Below are 21,498 nucleotides of genomic sequence, written 5' to 3' on the forward strand. Positions count from 1 at the left end.
GCTCCTGTTGCTCTGCCCCAGCTCCTGCCAACCTAGCAGTTTGAAAGCACGCCAGTGCAAGTCGATAAATAGGTACCAGTGTGGCAGGAAGTTAAATGGTATTTCTGTGAGCTCTGGTTTCTGTCATGGTGTTCTGTTGTGGCAGAAGCGCTTTTGTCCTGCTGGCCACATGACCCGGAAAGCTGTCTGTGGACAAACGCCGGCTCCCTCTGCCTGAAAATGAGATGAGCGCCGCAACCCCATAGTCGCCTTTCACTGGACTTAACCATCCAGGGGTCCTTTACGTTTACCTTTTACCTAAGTTAGAAGCAAGGGGCATAGGAAGGGGGTGAGGGGGGCGGGTCGTCCCAGGTTCCATCAAAGTGGGGGATGACAAATTATCAAGGAACAATTACTGCCCTACTAGGGCAGTTCACAAAAAACTTTTTTTAAAAAAATGCCTGCTCCAAGGTCTTATCTTACTACACTAGGGATTATATAGCTATACAGTGGTACCTTGGGTTACATACGCTTCAGGTTACATACGCTTCAGGTTACATACGCTTCAGGTTACATACGTTTCAGATTACAGACTCTGCTAACCCAAAAATAGTACCTCGGGTTAAGAATTTTGCTTCAGGATGAGAACAGAAATCGTGCTCCGGCGGCGCGGAGGCAGCAGGAGGCCCCATTAGCTAAAGTGGTGCTTCAGGTTAAGAACAGTTTCAGGTTAAGAACAGACCTCCGGAACGAATTAAGTACCTAACCTGAGGTACCACTGTATATGAAATTTCATGCATATCAGTTAATATCTTGACCCTTCTCCACAAAAATATCTGTTTACTTGGCCTTTTTCCTATGTTGTGAAGGCTGAAATTTCAATTCAGTGGAGCACTTATTGTTTGATTTTATACCAATGTTATGTATCTGATGTTAGCCGCCCTGAGCCCGACTTTGGCTGGGGAAGGCGGGATACAGTGGATTCTCAGGTTGCAAATGTGATCCATGCGGGAGGCACGTTTGCAACCCACAGTGTTTGCAACCCACAGCGCCACATCTGCACATGCACAGGTCGCGATTAGGTGCTTCTGTGCATGCGCAAAGCATGATTTAGTGCTTCTGCGCATGTGTGAGTGCTGAAACCAGAAAGTAACCCATTCCGGTACTTCTGGGTTTTGGCACATCTGTAACCCTAAAACACGCAGCCTGAAGCATCTGTAACCCAAGGTATGACTGTATAAATAAAACTTTATTATTATTATTATTATTATTATTATTATTCTTTTGTAAGAAAATAAGAAATAACGTAAAACAATTTTTGCAGGCAAAAAATAAAATAAAAATAAATGGGGGTGTGACAAGAAATTTTCCGCACTGGATACCACCTGGCCTTCCTATGCTTCTAGACAGGTGGGGACCGGCTAAAGGCAGAGCAAGGTTGGTTGGCGCAACCGTAAAGGCTCTTCTTCCATTGCCTGTGAATGAGTTTTCAGAGGGATGAGGGGAGTTCATACCATCTGAAGCTCAGCTTACATGAGGAATCGTGAGGCAGGTGAGCTTCTACAGAGCAATTATATTTCATTGAATCATAGAATTGTAGAGTTGGGAGGGAACCCAATGGACATCTAATCCAACCCCCTGCAAGGCGTTGATGACAACTAAAGCAATCCCTGACAGATGGCCCACTCTGTTTTAAAACCTGCAAGGAAGGAGAGGCCACCACCTTCCAAACAAGGTTATTCCACTGCCAAAGTGATCTTCCCACCAGAAAGGTCTTACTAATGTTGGGTCAGAATCTCCTTCTGTGAAATTTGAATCCATTAGTCTGGGCTTAGACAGTGAGTTACCAAATGAAGGATTTAGTCCTCCATAGAGGATTTAGGGGATAGGCCTCACAGTTCAGAGGATGTGCCCTGATCCCCTTATTCCTGGCAAACAAAAAACCACCCCAAAATTATTATCCTTCTAAACTTGGTAGACCCTTCCTAGAAGACCATCACAGAGTTTCTTAGTGCATCTTCAAACTAAGGAATTCACTCCCGCAGGAGGCAGGAATTGGCCACCAACCTAGATGATTTTTAAAGAGAATGAGACAAATTTATAGTGGAAAATGCCACCTGTGGCTTGTGGAGAATGGTGAAGAATGTCAGGGAGGATTCTGAGGAGGACAAGGAAGAAGTATATGAACTATTTGAAGAGCAATTGTACTCAAAAAATTACACTAGTAGGACTACAAGAAGTTTTGTAAAGAGAAATATACGAAGTGTTACAAAGTAGATTAAAGAATAGAGATATTGGTTGTGAGTTTTAAATGTAATAGGAAAGGTAAGAAATGTATACTAAGAGATTAGATTGGAAAATTCTCAGATAGGACTGATGGAAGTCAAAAAATTGAGTAAGATGTAAAAGTATGTTTAATTACTGTTGAAAATGGTATGTTAAAAAACTACCGTATTTTTTGCTCTATAAGACTCACTTTTTCTCTCCTAAAAAGTAAGGGGAAATGTGTGTACGTCTTATGGAGCGGATGCAGGCTGCGCAGCTATCCCAGAAGCCAGAACAGCAAGAGGGATTGCTGTTTTCGCTGCACAGCGATCCCTGTTGCTGTTCTGGCTTCTGAGATTCAGAATATTTTTTTTCTGAAGGTTAAAATAAGTTAAGATAATTATATGATAGAAAATAGAGAAAGAGGGAAAGAAATTGCTGAAATAATTAATAGAAGTGGAATACAAAAAGGGAGGTGAGAGGAGGTCGATGAAATGAGGGAATGAAAGATAGGGCATTGAAACGGTATGATGTATGTTTTTTAATTTTTCTATGTCTAGTTTAATGTGTTAATGTTGTGTTGTGCATTGTTTATATATTGTATTGTATTGTATTGTATTGTATTGTATTGTATTGTATTGTATTGTATTGTATTGTATTGTATTGTATTGTATTTCTTTTGCCTTTTTTCTCTTTTCTTTTCTTCTTTTTTTTTGTAAGGTTTAAAAGTAATAATTTTTTTTTTTTTTTAAGAGAAGCAGTTCTATGAGGTGGTTGACAAGTTGAGTCATTTGAAGTTCGGAGATAATTTACGCAATCTCAGTGATGTGTTGAAGAAGAAAATAATCGATGCAGTTATGGGTACTGTGACTGGAAGTAATATTAATTACATTGTGTGTGCATGTATATGCGTGTGCGTATTTGAAGAAGGGAAGTACTGGTTCTTTGAAGTCCCACAAGGTGTTCAGCAAAGATTTCCCCCCAAATCCGAAACTGATAAGGTTGTGATTGGCAAAAAGTCCAGGTTGTATCCAAAGTTAGTCATACTCAGAATAAAAACACAGAAATTAATGGACATTACTTACTTAGGGCCAGTACTTCCAGTGGGTCTAATCTGAGGAAATCTACACACGCGCGCGTGCGCACACACACACACACACACACAAACCAACAAACACAAACACCTCAGTTCCCAGAGTGGCCTCTGACCTCTGTTCTTCTTTCTACAAACAAATGTCGGATATCTTTAAACATGTCTGGAAGAATCGTGCCAAGCCTGCTGAGTATATAGCAGCTGGTGCAACCACAAGTATACTCAATAGACTGTCCTCTTCTGGTCCAGAAAAAGAAAAGCACGTGAAATCACGCAATCCTTAGGGAAGAAGTTCCTCCTGGGCACCTCAACCAGGATTGCACAATCCCAGATTAAGTTATGGATCAGTTCCAACCACTTTGCTCCATCGGACCCTCCACCTGCTAATATGCCACCCACACATCTGAGGCTCTTTGTTCTTCTTGATCATGTTATAATGAAGCAAGCCCACTCTGCTTGCTAGTCACCTATGTACCTGCTCATTTTTGTACAATCCAACAGAGGAAAGCCTGACCTCAATGTAACTGAATAGAACACAAATGCAAAGCAAATAATAAAACTTCTTTTGTTTTAATTTCTATAGTATAAAGACAGTGGTGTAAAAGCTTTGAATAAATGATGGGTGTTTTGATTTCCTATATTTAATAAAGGGGGCATTCGTTCTCAAATCTCTGCTTTTCCTATTTTTGCTGCACAGTACAATGTGAAAAGGGACGCGGGTGGCGCTGTGGGTTAAACCACAGAGTCTAGGACTTTCCGATCAGAAGGTCGGTGGTTCAAATCCCCGTGACGGGGTGAGCTCCCGTTGCTTGGTCCCAGCTCCTGCCCACCTAGCAGTTCAAAAGCACATCAAGTGCAAGTAGATAAATAGGTACCGCTCCAGAGGGAAGGTAAATGGCATTTCCGTGCGCTGCTCTGGTTCGCTAGAAGCGGCTTTGTCATGCTGGCCACATAACCTGGAAGCTGTACGCCGGCTCCCTCAGCCATAAACCTAATGGTCCCTTTACCTTTACCTTACAATGTGAAAATAACAACATGTGAGAGCTGTCATTGTGAAATCTTTCTCTGAAGACTTGAGCCCTGCTTCATTCACAAATAAAGCAAACTATGAAATTTGCTGCCACAGGAGGCAGGGATGGCCACCAACCTTTGATGAGTTTTAAGGAGAATGAGACAAAGTTAGAGTGGAGAAGGCCATCAATGGCTTGTGGAGAATGGTGAAGAATGATGGTTAATGAATGGAGAGTTGATGGGGTGTGTGAGTAAGTTGGTTGAGGTATAGCTGTGTAACGAGGGGGTGGAAGTGTATTGTGGAGCTGGGGAAACTTAGGTTTTAAATGTTGTTAGACCTGTGTTATATATGTCACCCTTTTTTGGTTATCTCTCCTGCTTTGAAAACTTCTTTGCCAAGTGTTTCAATGAAAAGTGGTCTATAAGCACTTGGAATGCAATCAAATGAACCCAAGTAATGCCCCTGCCATGCTAAGGTCCAAATCCTGACTAGGGAGTGTTCATGCTCTACTTTAATTATAAATAAACATATTTCTCCAGTGTCAAACGCCAGGATAAAGAGGTGTTTCTTCAGGAGTCATGAAATCTGTGCAGTGAAGTTACGGAGTACCCCTCTGTGGGGAGGGAGTTCCACAGCTGAAAAAGCATCTTCCCAGTTTGCCTGTATTGGGCTTAGTTTTAGATAATCTCATTCTTGTTGTTTTCAAAAAATCCCATTGCTTTATGGTACTTGCCATCCTGTGCTCTTTTGGCAGGAAGGACAGGATATAAATTTAATAAATCATCGCGGGTGGTGCTGTGGGTTAGACCACAGAGCCTAGGGCTTGCTGATCAGAAGGTCAGCGGTTTGGATCCCCGCGACGGGGTGAGCTCCTGTTGCTCAGTCCCTGAGCAAGGGATACCCACATGACCTGAAGGTGTTGCTGTGCAATGCCAGGTCAATGATTCATAAGACCACTGCCATCCATGACTTGATCATGGGTGGAGGATTTGACCTGGCATGTGTAACAGAGACTTGGTTGGATGAAGCAGATGGGCCTGTCCTTGCCGCTGCTTGTCCACCAGGTTTCTCTTACGCACAGCAACCCAGGTCATGTGAGCGGGGAGGGGGGGTTGCAGTGATTTTTAGGAAGTCATTAGTTTGCACCAGGCGTCCTATTGGGAAGACCCAGTTTTCTGAGTGCATGTTCTGGAAGTTGGGCAATATGGGCAGTACAGGATTCCTACTGGTGTACCGACCTCCCCACTGCACCAAGGATTCCCTGTCCGAGCTGCTTCAGGTCGTGGTGGACGTTCTCCTGGAAACACCTAGTTTGGTTGTCCTAGGGGATTTTAACATCCATGCCAACACAACCTTACAAGGGGCCGCCCGGGACTTCGTGGAAAGCATGGCCTCCATGGGGCTGTCCCTGAATAAGTTTGGCCCAACTCATAGTCATGGACATGCCTTAGACCTGGTGTTCACCTCTAGTGATGTGAGTGATCTGACACTAAGTAAAAGTGAAGCAAAAGAAGTGCCATGGTCAGATCTCTTCCTGGTGCAACTGGACTTCTCCGTGACCCTTCCCCTCTGCAGGGAGGTGGGACCAATTCGGATGGTCTGCCCCCACCACTTAATGGATCCAAATGGTTTCCAGAGAGTGGTAGGGGATGCTTTATCCCATGTTGATGGCCTTTCAGTTGATTCCCTGGTGGCCTGCTGGAATGCGGAGTTAACCAGGGCTATCGACTGTCTGGCTCCAAAGCGCCCTCTCCGATTGCATGGAGCCCGGACAGCCCCGTGGTTTTCTTCGGAGCTGAGGGTGATGAAACAATCACTGAGACGGCTAGAGCGTCAGTGGCAGAAAACTCATTCTGAATCTGACCAGACACAGGTTAGAGCTCAACGTCAAGCCTACCAAGTGGCGATAGCTACAGCGAAGAAGACTTTCTTCACCGCCTCTATTGCATCTGCAGAAAATAGTAGCAGGAGACTCTTTCAGGTGGTCCGCAATTTAACGGAACCACCTTTACCACCGGGGCCTTGTAAAGACCCCAAGATCTCCTGCAACGATTTTGCAAAGTTTTTTGCAGATAAAATCGCTCAGATTCGGGAAGAAGTAGACTCCACCGTGGGAGCAGGGCCAGGGTGGGAGAGTGCTAGAGTCCTGTCTAGTCAAGTTGTGTGGGATCAATTCCAATCTGTTACCTCCAAGGATGTGGACAGGCTGCTTGGACAAGTGAACCCAACCACCTGTCTCTTGGATCCTTGCCCATCCTGGCGTATAAAAGCTAGCCGGGAAGGACTGGGCGATGGGCTTCGTGGGGTGGTGAATGCTTCCCTCTGTGAAGGAGCATTCCCAGACCCGCTGAAAGAGGCGGTTATTAAACCGCTTCTTAAAAAACCATCTTTAGATGCAGCCACGATGGCCAACTATCGCCCACTCTCAAATCTTCCATTCTTGGGCAAGGTGATTGAGCGAGTGGTTGCTGAACAACTCCAGGCATGCCTGGAAGAAGCAGACCATTTGGATCCCTTCCAGTCAGGATTCAGGCCTCATCATGGGACTGAAACTGCCTTGGTCGCACTGGTTGATGATCTCCGGTGGGCTAGGGACAAAGGTGAGAGCTGTTTCCTAGTTCTGCTGGATCTCTCAGCGGCATTTGATACCATCGACCATAACATCCTTCTGGACCATCTTGAGGGGCTGGGAGCTGGGGGCACTGTCATACAGTGGTTCCGCTCCTTCCTCCTGGGCCGTGTTCAGAAAGTGGTGGGGGGGGTGAGTGTTCAGACCCCTGGGCTCTCACTTGTGGGGTGCCTCAGGGTTCTGTCCTCTCCCCCATGCTTTTCAACATTTACATGCAGCCGCTGGGAGAGATCATCAGGAGGTTTGGGCTGGGTGTTCATCAGTATGCAGATGATACCCAGCTCTACCACTCTTTTAAATCAGAACCAGTGAAGGCGGTGAAGGTCCTGTGTGAGTGTCTGGAGGTGGTTGGAGGATGGATGGCGGCTAACAGATTGAGGTTGAATCCTGACAAGACAGAAGTACTGTTTTGGGGGGACAGGAGGCGGAATGGGGTAACTGTGTCCCTGAAGGACCAGGTGCGCAGCCTGGGAGTCATTTTGGACTCACAGCAGTCCATGGAGGCACAGGTCAAATCTGTGTCCAGGGCAGCTGTTTACCAGCTCCATCTGGTATGTAGGCTGAGACCCTATCTGCCTGCGGACAGTCTCGCCAGAGTGCTCTGGTTATCTCCCACTTGGACTACTGCAATGCACTCTACGTGGGGCTACCTTTGAAAGTGACTCGGAAATTACAACTAATCCAGAATGCGGCAGCTAGACTGGTGACTGGGGGCGGCCGCCGAGACCATATAACACCGATCTTGAAAGACCTACACTGGCTCCCAGTACGTTTCCGAGCACAATTCAAAGTGTTGGTGCTGACCTTTAAAGCCCTAAACGGCCTCAGTCCAGTATACCTGAAGGAGCGTCTCCACCCCCATCGTTCTGCCCAGACGCTGAGGTCCAGCGCCGAGGGCCTTCTGGCAGTTCCCTCATTGCGAGAAGCAAAGCTACAGGGAACCAGGCAGAGGGCCTTCTCGGTAGTGGCGCCCGCCCTGTGGAACGCCCTTCCAGCAGATGTCAAAGCGATAAACAACTACCTGACATTCAGAAGACATCTTAAGGCAGCCGTGTTCAGGGAAGTTTTTAACGTGTGATATTTTAGTGTATTTTTGGTTCTATGGAAGCCGCCCAGAGTGGCTGGGGAGGCCCAGCCAGATAGGCAGGGTATAAATAATAAATTATTATTATTATTATTATTATTATTATTATTATTATTATTATTATTATTACTGCTGCCAACCTAGCAGTTCGAAAGCACGTCAAAGTGCAAGTAGATAAATAGATACTGCTCCAGCAGGAAAGTAAACGGCGTTTCCGTGTGCTGCTCTGATTCGCCAGAAGCAGCTTAGTCATGCTGGCCACATGACCTGGAAGCTGTCTGCGGACAAACGCCGGCTCCCTCGGCCAATAAAGCGAGATGAGCGCCAGAACCCCTGAGTCGGTCACGACTGGACCTAATGGTCAGGGGTCCCTTTACCTTTACTATTGTAGGTAAAATGCTTGATAATAAGTCCATTGCCAGGCTCTTGGTGACGTGCCACTCGGCATTTTGGCTAACCCAAGGCTTGGAAAGCAGAGAGTCTGGGTTTTAGCTATTCCCCCTTTTGGATTTTGGATTTGATATCCCGCTTTATCACTACCCGAAGGAGTCTCAAAGTGGCTAACAATCTCATTTTCCCTTCCTCCTCCACAACAAACACTGTGAGGTGAGTGGGGCTGAGAGACTTCAGAGAAGTTTAACTAGCCCAAATCCATGGACATGGAAGATGTTGCTTCAGAAAAGGGCTAGAGGCATCTGAAGGCCTAAGAGGGCTGGGGAGGCTTTCCTCTCCTGTGGATGAACGGATGAATCCCCTCTGGGAGAGCTGTCTGCAATTCCTAAAAAGCGCCCAGAGCTGATTCACATCCTCTTGCATGTCTTTTTTAAAAAATGAATATTTATTAGCATTTTCAATAACAAAACAAAAAGAAGAATAAACAAAAAGTAACAAAAATACAAAAATACAAAACTTAAAAACAATTAAAAACACATAAAATTTCAATTGCTTATTTTCTTTTAACTTGTTTCTCAGACCTCCTCACACCTCCCCTTCTTGTATTCCAATTCAAATTATTAGCTCAGCAAATCCTTATTACTTATTTCTCAACTTTAACTTAATAATTTATTTTAACATGTTATTATTTTACTTTTTCTCTTTCATCCATTTCCTCAATTTATTTTTGCAAACCTTATTTTCATTTAATTTAGATCATTTTAAAGACCAGTTTTGCCTTATCCAAACTTAAACATCAATACTTATACATCAATACTCATTCTTAAACATTTTTCCTAAAATCGACCAAAATTCCCTTCCACGACTTTCCCAATTTTCATACAAATAACAAAACAAAATAAAAACAGAACAAATTATAATTATATACCCTTTGGATTCCCAGACTCCACCCACCCCTTTCCCGGTTTCAGTCCCCAGCAAGTGTCCATCAGTCTCAATATACTATTAGCCTGGAGATCTCACATCTGAGGCTCTTAATTCTTTCTCAATTCCTCTCTGCCGGTCTTTTTGATAGTCCTTAATATTGAACCCCAAATCTCGGAGAGGCTCTGGCCCAACAGGATCCATGTTTCTTCCAGCCAGACCTCCATACTTAAAAGTAAAGCCTATGGGGTATTCCAAATCTTGTTTCATACTCCTTTCAAGTCCAAATGTCCCCAAAGCTCCAACTTCCACCTTAATCAAATTTATAGTCCTTCGGTCTTCAGATCTCCACATAAGGAGATCTCTCAATTTTTCACTCTCCAATTCAGGCCAGACTTTCCACATCAAGTTTTTATTTTCCTTTGTTGCTGTCATGTCAGGCCTCAAGTTACAGTCCTCCTTTGACATCTGCAAAATTACAGCTCCTCCTTCCTTTTCTTCAGGGGCAACATATATCTCCTTCTCCATATTCTCAAAGCTCTCAAGTTTCACTATTTGTCCAATTGAATAGGCTTCCCGTTTCAAATCCTTATCAAATTCAACAATGTTATTTACTGTTAAGTCCAGAGTTGTAACATTTGTAGCCAAAACATCAATTTGGCCTTGTAACTTTCCCAAGAGAACAAATGCTCTGTTCAGTTCAGCCTGGATTTTTCCTCCTCCAGCCATTCTTGTAATGTCCCTAAACCCCCTCTAGGGGGATTTTGGTTCCTTAATGTTCCTTTCAGCTCAAATCCAAAAATCAAGTTAGTTTGTATCAGCCCTTCCTTATTTTCAACAAATTGTAACAAATATAACCAGCAGAAGCAACAGAAACAAAGTTCTCTTTTTCCGTCTTGACAGCTAACTTGACAGCTGTCAAACTCTTCAATACTTCATCAACAGGCTCTCTCGCGGAATGCTCCTGGGTCCGGGAGGGTGGAACTTCAGCTCCCAAAATTAGTTCTTTATCCTCCAGTAAAATTTCTTATAATGCCAAACCGTGAAATTAAAGCCTTTTACAAAAAAGGGGGAAAAAGATTATCTCAACCTTAGTTAGCAGGTCCTTTGCTTTAAATTATTTACAAAGAGGGGGGGGCAGACTTCCTTTTTAAACCTTCCCCGCTCGTGCCTAATTCTTCAAGATTTTCTTTAAAATTTCAATTTCCGTACTACTCACGGGTTGTTACTTTAGAGTCCAATTGTTCAGAAGAAGAAGTCAGCGCTCTCCGACAATGGCACTGCGGCTTCACTCCGCAGAAGAAGCAGTCGACTCTCAGCACCGCGCCGCACCCCGTCCCCATTCCGGAGCCTTTAAAAAGGCTCCTTTGCAACTTGGGGGGGCGCAAATGGTGCCCACCGAGTCACCACGCTCAGAGGCTTCACCGCCTGTGATTTTTGAGGGTCCCCGCGTCGCCGCAGCGGCAAGACCCGATCCTGCGGAGCCGATTCCCTCCAGAGCTCAGAGGGAATCCACCATTAGTCGATGGCGCTAACCCGGAAGTCCCACATCCTCCTGCATGTCTGTGGATCTGGCAAAGCTCCAAGTCAGTCATTTTCAGAGTAAGGGTAATCGGAGAGCCATATCTTCAAACCTGGATAGTGGAGAAGGGATATGGATGGGTGGACATTATAAGTTAGGCTTGGTTAACTGCATGAACCGGTATGTTGGTCACTCCCCATCAGCAACCAACCAAACGCTTTAAAAAACTTGCAAACTGTTTCTGCCGCAGTGATGCTTTACTCCTGAATGGCCCTAATGGAAAGTGAATGTACCTCCTTAAAAGGTGCAGCAATGTTTTTCTTCAAAAGTCATTGAGCAGCCTGGAGATTGGAGCAGCAACAAGGTGATAAGCCTTAGGAATCTCCTTGGGACCTGAACGACCATGACGAACCTCATAATGCTCCCTACCTGTAATAAAAATTGGGTTATTTCAGATAAGCTTTTTGGAGCATATCCCCAATGTACACATTCATATCTGTGAGATGAGGCAGAGGGAGCAGAAAAGGTTGGGGAACTGTGGCAAACTGTGCATGATGCATTTGGGGCATTAAAACAAAAACCCATGAAATTGAGGAAGACTGGGACCCTGAGCCTAATGAACTGGAGGGACAGTAAAGGGAGGAAATGGAGGCAATTCACTCAGCCCTGGCAAGGGAGTTCAGTGTTTCCCATGACAGAATGATGTGCCTAACTGCACATTTGGCTCCAGTATGGTAACTGGTAGCATAACTCAGCAGAGCTTGAATTCTTCTATTCCTTTTGGCCTGCCAAAGTAGGACACTTTGAATCTGACATATCCTGAAGTCTTGGTCCATCCTGCTAGCTGTAGTGCTGCTGGCCTTGACTACAAGTACGTTGGGTAACTCTGATGCTGACATGTTGGACAAGGATGAAAACAAAATTAAGACCCGGTCTGTGGGTGAGGACCAGGATGAAGACCATAGCGAGGACTTTGGCTCTCCCAGTGACTGTTGGTATTGTTCAGCAGTTGATGGAGAAAAATTGGAGAAAGCAGATGGTGAAATCAAAATTATTATTTATTATTATTTATTAAATTGGCATAGCACCCTATACTCACAGGTCTCAGGCAGTTACAACATAAAATCACAATATATATATATATATATGAAAATGCATATTAAAAATAGAAAAAACTACCCAATAGCCTCCCTCCCCAATGCCTTTCATACAAGGGTTTGGAGAAGGGGGAAATAAAACCATAAATGGAGAGATGGCAAGCCATCTGGATTTGGCATTGTGGGAGCCGAGAGAGAAAAGGTTTTGGGGAAACTTCAGTCCTGTCTATTCTTTTAATAGAGAGAAAGCGCTATTTGTACAATCTGGAAATAATTCAGAGAAAGATGTCACTAAAGTTATGCTACGCATCTGGAAAAAGAGTGGAAGAAATGTAGATGAAAGGTCACTTCTAGAAGAGATTGGAATACTATGGTAAACACATCAGAAAATGGGATTATGGAATATTATTTCACTATGTGATCACAGTGGAGAAACTCTAATAGGGACATGGATGGAAGAATTTACTATTACTCCCCATGAAGGCATGGTTGTGGGAATTACTGGAAGCATAGTAAAGAAAGTACAGTGGTACCTCAGGTTAAGTACTTAATTCGTTCCGGAGGTCCGTTCTTAACCTGAAACTGTTCTTAACCTGAAGCACCACTTTAGCTAATGGGGCCTCATGCTGCTGCTGTGCCGCCGGAGCCCGATTTCTGTTCTCATTCTGAAGCAAAGTTCTTAACCTGAAGCACTATTTCTGGGTTAGCAGAGTATGTAACCTGAAGCGTATGTAACCCGAGGTACCACTGTAAAGAAAAAACACAGTTGACATTTATTACTACTACTAATAATTTGGGAAGTCCTATTGGACTTTTTGTGGTTAAAGGAAATGAATGAGATGCTTGGATTTAAAAGAAACATTGTTTCAGAAAGTGGAAAAGATGAGTGCTATCATGGACAGAATGTCTTAAATGTTTTTTGAGATGTAACTGGCATATGGAAAAGGGAGGTTGTTTTTATCCCCCCCCCCTTGTTTCTTGTTTCTTTCATTTCTCTTTCTCTGTTCTTTCTTCCTCATCTTTCTTTCTCTCTCTCTTTCTCTCCCCTCCCCTTCTCCATTCTCTTTTCTTTCTTCTTTCGTGTCCTCTGCTCGGGACCTTCATCAGGGTCCAGGGTCTGTGCACTCATGGGGGTGGACCCTGGGTGGGAGGCAGGGAAGTGTTGGGCTTAGAGGGTGAGAAGCTGGGAGAAGAAAGGAAAGACCTCTGATGAGAGCTGGGTTGGGGGGTGTTTGACAAACTACCTTAAAGAGAGGACTGCATATTCTATTTTTAATTTTGTGGTTTAGTTGCTTTAGTTTTTATTCACATTAGTTTTCCCTATCTTACTGTATTAAGAAAAAAACACACCCTTTACTGAAAATCTTCAGAAAAAGGCCCAAGAGGACTGGGGAAGTTTTCCTCTCCTGTGGATGAACCCCTTCTGAAAGAGCTGTCTGCAATTCCTTATAAGGGTCCACAGCTGATTTTGCAGTCACGTGCTCCTGCATGTCTGGAGCAGGCAAAACTACAAGTGAGAGAGTCTGAAGATAGTGGAAGAGCCACATCCTCAAACCTGGAAAGTGGAGAAGGAGCTACTAAGGTCTTGAGAGTCATCGATGTCCAAGTCCTCCTCAGGGCAACTTTGCCATATGGATGTTGTGGACAATACAAGTTAGGCTTGGTTAACAGCATGTTTCAGTGTGTAGGTCACTCCAAATCAGCAACCTACCAAGCTCATTAAACAACTTGCTTCCTGTTCCTGCTGCAGAGCTGTTGTACTCTTGGAAAATTGATGTACCTGTTTAATACATTGTCGAAAGATGCCGTACTTTTTCTGCAAAAACCATTGAGCAGCCTGGAGATTGGAACAGCAACAAGGTGATAAGCCTTAGACATCTCATTGGGATCATACAGTATATTAAGATAAATTATTAGGATAAAAACAAAGATGGAAAGGATTTGCTGAAATATCTAACTGAACTAGAATACAAAAAAGGGAGGTGTGAGGAGGTCAAGGAAACAAGCAAATGAAAGATAAGTTATGGGAAGGTTTGATTCGTTTTTTAATTGTTTGTATTTTTCTGGTTTTTTCTTTGTTTGTTTTTACTTATTGTGATGTATTGTCTTGGGTTTTGTTTTGTTTTTTGCTTAATTTGGTGTTTTCTCTTTTTTCCTTTTGTAACCTTTAAAACTTTAATAAACATTACTTTAAAAAAAAAATAGACATCTCATTGGGATCTGAACGACCATGTTAAACCTCATGCCTGAGTAACTTTCACAGTGAACTCCATATCAGAAGAAAAATTTAAAAATTGGGTACCTTCAGATTTCCTTTTGGGACCATATCTCCAATGTCCATATTCATATTTGTGAGATGGGGCCGAGGGAGTAGAAAATGATTTAGGAACCGTGGCAAACTGTGCATGGTCCATTTCAGGCATTAGTGGGACCCAGAGCGGAATGGACTGGAGGGACAGTCAAGGAAGGGAATGGAGGCAATTCACTCAACCCTAGAAGGAGCTCAGCGTTCCCTATGCCAGCATGAACTGCCTGACTGCCCACTTGGTTCTAGTCCAATCATTGGAAGCATAACCCAACAGAGCTTGAAGACGGCTATATAAGAAAGGCAGAGAGCCCCATCCCTGGCAGAGAAGAGACAAGCGACAAGTCTCCTACTCTTCTGTTCCTTTTTGCCAGCTAAATCAGGGCACCCTGAATTAGAAGTCTTGGCTCATCATGAAGTCTTGGCCCATCCTGCTAGCTGTAATGCTGCTGGCCTTGAGTACAAGCACATCGGGTAATTTTGATGCTGATGTGTTGGACAAAGATGGAAACCAAGTTAAGACACGGTCTCTGGACGAGGACCAGGATGAAGACCATGGCGAGGACATACATGGGTCCAAGTGCAAGTTCAGCTCCCTGTTCAATCACAAGCACAGATCCAAGCATGGGCTGCATCACTGTATAAAGGAGTGGATTGTGAAGAAGGTCGACAAGCTGGTCGAAAAATTGATTCATTCGAAGTTTGGGGATAAATTACGCAATCTCAATGACTCTGAAATGAAGAAAATATTCAAGACAGTTTTGGAAACTGTGAGTAAAAATAACACTAATTACATTCTGTGTGCATGCGTATGTGTGAGTGTATTTGAGAAGGAAGGTGCTGTTTGTCTGAAGCCCCACAAGGTGTTCAGTAAAGATTCCCCCCCCCCTCCAATGCCAAACAGATAAGGTTGTGAGTGGCAAAAAGGAGTCTGGGTTGTATCCAAAGTTAGTCATATTCAGAATAGAAACACAGAAATTAATGGACTTTTTAATAGTAGTAGTAGTAGTAGTAGTAATATTAGTAATAATTTATATACCACCCAACTGGTTGGGTTTCCCCAGCCACTCTGGTTGGCTCCCAACAGAATATTCAAAACTCAATTAAATATCAAACATTAAAAACTCCCATAAACAGGGCTGCTTTCAGATGTCTTCTAAAAGTCAGATAGTTGTTTATTTCCTTGACATCTGATGGGAGGTCATTATACAGGGTGGGTGCCACTACTGAGAAGGCTCTATGTCTGGTTCCCTGTAACCTCACTTCTCGTAGTGAGGTAACTGCCAGAAGGCCCTTGAAGCTGGACCTCAGCTTATTTAGGGCCAGTATAACCAGTGGGTCTAATCTGTGGAAATCTACACACTCACCCACAAACACCCACCCACCCACCCACACACACACACACACACACACACACCTCCTTTCCCAGAGGGGGCTCTGACCTCTGTTCTTCTTTCTACAAACAGACTTTAGATATCTTGAAAGATGTCTGGAAGAATCGTGACAAGTCTATTATTGATATAGTTGCTAGTGTCATCAAGAGAATACTGAAAAGATTACAGTCGTCTGGTGAAATATCAGAAAAGCTTGTGGAATCCAACGGAGGAAAGCCTGACCTCGATGTAACTGAATAGAGCACAAATGCACAGCAAATAATAAAACTTTCTTTGTTTTAATTTCTATGGTATACAGACAGTGGTGTAGAAGCTTTGAATAAATGGTGGGTGTTTTCATTGTATTTAATAAAAATGGGATTTGTTCTCAAATCTCTGCTTTCCCTATTTTTGCTGCACAGTACAATGTGAAAATAACATGCGAAAGCTGTCATTGTGAGATCTTTCTCTGAAGAGTTGAGCCCTGCTTCATTCACAGATAAAGCAAACTGAAATTCGCTTCCACAGAAGGCAGGGATGGCTGCCAATCTTTGATGAGTTTTAAGGAGAATGAGACAAAGTTAGAGTGGAGAAGGCCATCAATGGCTTGTGGAGAATGGTGAAGAATGATGGTTAATGAATGGAGAATTGATGGGGTGTGTGAGTAAGTTGGTTGAGGTATAGCTGTGTAACGAGGGGGTGGAAGTGTATTGTGAAGCAGGGGAAAACATAGGTTTTAAATGTTGTTAGTCCTATCTTATATATGTCACCCTTTTTTTTGTTATCTCTCCTGCTTTGAAAACTTCTTTGCCAAGTGTCTCAATGAAAAGTGGTCTACAAGCACTTGGAATGCAATCAAATGAACCGAAGTAATGCCCCCGCCATGCTAAGGTCCAAATCCTGACTAGGGAGTGTTCATGCTCTATTTTAATTATAAATAAACATATTTCTCCAGTGTCAAACGCCAGGATAAAGAGGTGTCAAGCTTCAAGGAATCAGATCCCTCCCCTGGTGGCAGTAAATAAGCAGATCAAATGAAAGGACCGTTACCAGATAGGTTCTTTAATAATCACAGCAAGAGACAAAGATATACATATCTCTCTAAAAAAAATGGTGTTTTCATTCTTACAGCTTTCCGTTGGACTTCCGGGTTAGCGCCATCGGCAATGGCGGAATTCCTCTGACTGGGAGGAATTTGTTTTGTGAAAATTTGGGTCTGGCCGCCATGGCGAAGGCGGAGACCCACTATAAATCACAGGCAGGTGAAGCCTGTGAACGTGGGATTCGGCTGGCACCTTTTGCGCCCCCCCTACTCATGGGGAAACCCAGTTTCAGGGATCCGGAGCGATGTAGAGTGAGTGGTGCGGTGCTTCGAACTGACTGCTTCCTTCACAGAGCGAAGCCGCACAGCTGTTGCCAGAGAGTGCTGACTTTTTCCTGTGGACAATTGGATTTTAAAGCAATTACCCGTGAGTAGAGTGGAGAATTGGATTTTTAAAATGTCTTAGAATCATAGAATCATAGTTGGAAGAGACCACAAGGGCCATCGAGTCCAACCCCCTGCCAAGCAGGAAACACCATCAGAGCACTCCTGACATATGGTTGTCAAGCCTCTGCTTAAAGACCTCCAAAGAAGGAGACTCCACCACACTCCTTGGCAGAAAATTCCACTGTCGGACAGCTCTTACTGTCAGGAAGTTCTTCCTAATGTTTAGGTGGAATCTTCTTTCTTGTAGTTTGGAACCATTGCTCCGTGTCCGCTTCTCTGGAGCAGCAGAGCAGCAGGACTTGCCCGAAAGTGAAGGCCTTTTGGGAGATGATTCATAATGAACTAAAAAAGGTACTTAGATATACCTTACCTAAGAAACCGGAGGCCTTTCTTCTGGGCATTGTGGACCAGAGAGTACTTAAGAAAGATAGAACTTTTTTTATGTATGCTACCACAGCAGCAAGGATCCTGATTGCTAAGCATTGGAAGACACAAGATTTACCCACGCTGGAGGAATGGCAGACACAGTTGATGGACTATATGGAACTGGCTGAAATGACTGGCAGAATCCGAGACTTGGGAGAAGAAACAATCGAGGAGGACTGGGAAAAATTTAAAGACTATTTGAAAAAACATTACAAGTTGTATGAATGTTAAAAAATGCTCTTTTAGAAATTCTTGCTTCAGCATTGGTAAATTAATGAAATGGAAATTAAGGTACAAGAAGTTAAAGGTGGAATAATGAAATAACTTTATTATGTTTAAGTTAAAACATATAAGATTTAGGTTACAATAGTTTTGAAATTAGGCAACATGATAAAATGAAAGATACAATAAGTTTGGAAATAAGTTAACAAATTGCTGATATTTTGTATTACAGAGAATGCAGGGTTTGGAGGATGTGGGGAAGTCCAATAGATGTGTTGGAAAAAAGGATTATGGAAATTTGTAATTTCTCTACTGTATTTTTCTATCTATGTCTTTACTTCTTTTTTCTGTACTTCATAAACTTAATAAAAATATTATAAAAAAAAAAACAAAGAAGGAGACTCCACCACACTCCTTGGCAGAAAATTCCACTGTCGGACAGCTCTTACTGTCAGGAAGTTCTTCCTAATGTTTAGGTGGAATCTTCTTTCTTGTAGTTTGGAACCATTGCTCCGTGTCCGCTTCTCTGGAGCAGCAGAAAACAACCTTTCTCCCTCCTCTATGTGACATCCTTTTATATATTTGAACATGGCTATCATATCACCCCTTAACCTCCTCTTCTCCAGGCTAAACATGCCCAGCTCCCTTAGCCGTTCCTCGTAAGGCATCGTTTCCAGGCCTTTGACCATTTTGGTTGCCCTCCTCTGGACACGTTCCAGTTTGTCAGTGTCCTTCTTGAACTGTGGTGCCCAGAACTGGACACAGTACTCCAGGTGAGGTCTGACCAGAGCAGAATACAGTGGCACTATTACTTCCCTTGATCTAGATGCTATACTCCTATTGATGCAGCCCAGAATTGCATCAATCTTAATTTGGCATCGAATGGGGGAGGTTCAAAACAGGAAGTCTGCCTTCCCCTTTTGTAAATAGACTGAAGCAAAGAGGCTGTAAGCTAAAGTCTTGGAAAGCCTATCTTAAAAGACTAAATTTCCATCAGTGAAAAACATCTAACCCCATTGTGATGGCCTGGGATTCCGATTCAGAGGCTGAACCAGAGGAATCCCAGCCTGCACAGGAGTCCCCGCCTCCAGGACCCTCCAGGTGGGCCCTGGATCCTTACTCATGCTCTGGTGGATTCAGGGGAAACCCGCTCCTATATGGAAGCTGCTTTTGCTGCCCATCATCGGGTGCCACTTCAGAACAAGCCAGAACCGGTACAGGTGGAGGCAATTGATGGACGGCTCCTGCGTTCAGGTGCCGTTACTCAGGAGACCCAGCCCTTGGTCCTGTGTCTCCAGCAGCACCAGGAGATGCGAACTTTGGACATTGCCTCCATGCCCCGGTTTCCCCTGGTGCTCGGGATGGACTGGCTGGAGGCTCACAATGTTCAGATTGACTGGGTCAAACGGACTGTGCACTTCCCAGACCCAAGTTCTCATGCTCAGACTGAGCAATGTTCAGATTGACTGGGTCAAATGGACTGTGCACTTCCCAGACCCAAGTTCTCATGCTCAGACCGAGATGCTAGCAGCTGCGCCCACTGAGGAGGCTGCATCAACGCTCCCCAATGAGTACCGGGACTATCACGACGTGTTTGAGGAACGGGGGGCAGACCAGCTGCCGCCGCATCGGTCTTTTGACTGCGGCATAGACCTCCAGCCCGGAGCGCCCCTGCCGGTGAGTCGCTTATACTCTCTAACAGAGCCAGAGCGCGAGGCCTTGCAGGACTTCTTGCGCAAGAACCTGGAGCGTGGTTTCATTAGGCCTTCTACCTCACCCACTGCTGCGCCAGTGCTCTTTGTTAAGAAGAAATGTGGGGAGCTCTGCCTTTGCCATGATTACCGGGCCCTGAACAAAATTACCATCCCAGACCGGTACCCCTTGCCCCTTATCTCGGAGTTGCTGGAGCGGGTGCAAGGGGCGCAGGTGTTCACCAAGCTAGACCTCCGGGGGGCCTACAATTTAATTCGGATCCGAGCCGCGGATGAGTGGAAGACAGCATTCGGAATCCGGTACGGGCAGTTCGAATACCTGGTTATGCCTTTCGGATTGTGCAACGCGCCTGCTGTGTTCCAACGGTACATCAACCACGTGTTCCAGGACTTGCTAGACAAGTACGTGGTGGTGTACTTGGATGACATTCTGGTTTTCTCCCGTGACCCGGCTCACCACGAGGGTCATGTCTGGACCGTGCTGCAGCGCTTGCGGGAGCACCGGCTGTATGCAAAGCTCAGCAAGTGCGAGTTCCATCAGCGGTCAGTGGACTTCCTTGGTCACCGACTCTCTCTAGATGGGGTGCAGATGGATCCTGGGAAGGTGGCAGCGGTTCGGGATGGGCAGCACCTCGGAACCGCAAGGACCTACAGCGATTCCTGGGCGTTGTTCTTTTCCCGGTTCCAGTTCCGGATCCGCTACATCCCTAGCTCCCAAAACCAGAAGGCGGATGCCCTGTCCCGGAAACCTGAAGACAATGCAGACACAGTACAGCAAGCAGTACCCACCACGATCCTACCACCGGCTGCATTCCTGGCCACCCAGGAGGCTGAGCCACTGCAGGCTTGGGTGCTGGAACAGCAGCGGGTCGACGCTTGGGCCCAGGAACGACTCCAGGAACTGGCCGAAGGGTCATGCCCTCAGTATCCAGGGCTGGTCTTGCATCAGGGCCTTCTGCTGCACCACGGTCACCTATACATCCCACCAGGGCCACTGCAGGCTGAGGTTCTCCGGATGACCCATGATGCCCCAGCCGCGGGACACTTTGGGCGGTATCAGACCACCCATCTGGTAAGCCGTGAGTTTTGGTGGCCCCGCCTGAAGGCTGACGTGGCTCGCCACGTCGCTGGTTGTGATGTCTGCCGGCAGGCCAAGGGCCCTACCGGGCGACCCCCCGGCCTTCTTCAGCCGTTGCCGGTTCCACCACGTCCTTGGCACACGGTTTCTCTGGACTTTGTAGTGGACTTACCCCCGTCTCGTGGCTGCACCTGCCTTCTAGTTTTTTCCGACCATTTCACTAAGATGGTGCACTGTGCCCCCTGCCCATCCATACCCTCAGCTAAGGAAACCGCTCAGCTGTACCTTCAGCATGTCTTCCGCCTGCATGGCCTACCTGAGCGTGTGGTGTCCGACCAGGGCGTTCAGTTCACATCCTGGTCCTGGCGAGCTTTGCACCAGGCCCTCGGGACAGAGGTCTGTCTCTCATCAGCCTACCACCCACAGACCGATGGCCGGACGGAACGGGCGAACGCGGTGCTGGAGCAGTACCTCTGGTGTTACTGCAGCTACCAGCCGGATGACTGGGTCGACCACCTAGTATTGGCGGAGTTCGCTTACAACAACGCGGTGAATGCGTCCACCCAGCAGACCCCGTTCCAGGCCAGTTACGGTTTTCATCCACGGCTGTTTCCGGATGTGCTGCCGGCATCCGCGGTCCCTGCAGTGACAGAGTGGCTTCAGGAGCTCCAGTCCCAGCAACAGCTATTGATGGAGCTACTGCGCCAGGCCAAGGAGTCGTACAAGGCTCAGGCCGACCGCCACCGCCAGGTGGGGCTGGAACTCCATGTTGGTGACCTGGTATGGCTCTCCACTCGCCACCTCCACCCCTCTCGACCTTCGCGGAAGCTGGACGCCCGTTTCACGGGCCTGTTTCCTATCGTGGACCAGGTCTCACCTGTGGCATTCCGTCTCC

Source organism: Podarcis erhardii (genome assembly GCF_964252035.2).
Source record: "Podarcis erhardii genome assembly, chromosome: 7".
NCBI lineage: Eukaryota > Metazoa > Chordata > Lepidosauria > Squamata > Lacertidae > Podarcis > Podarcis erhardii.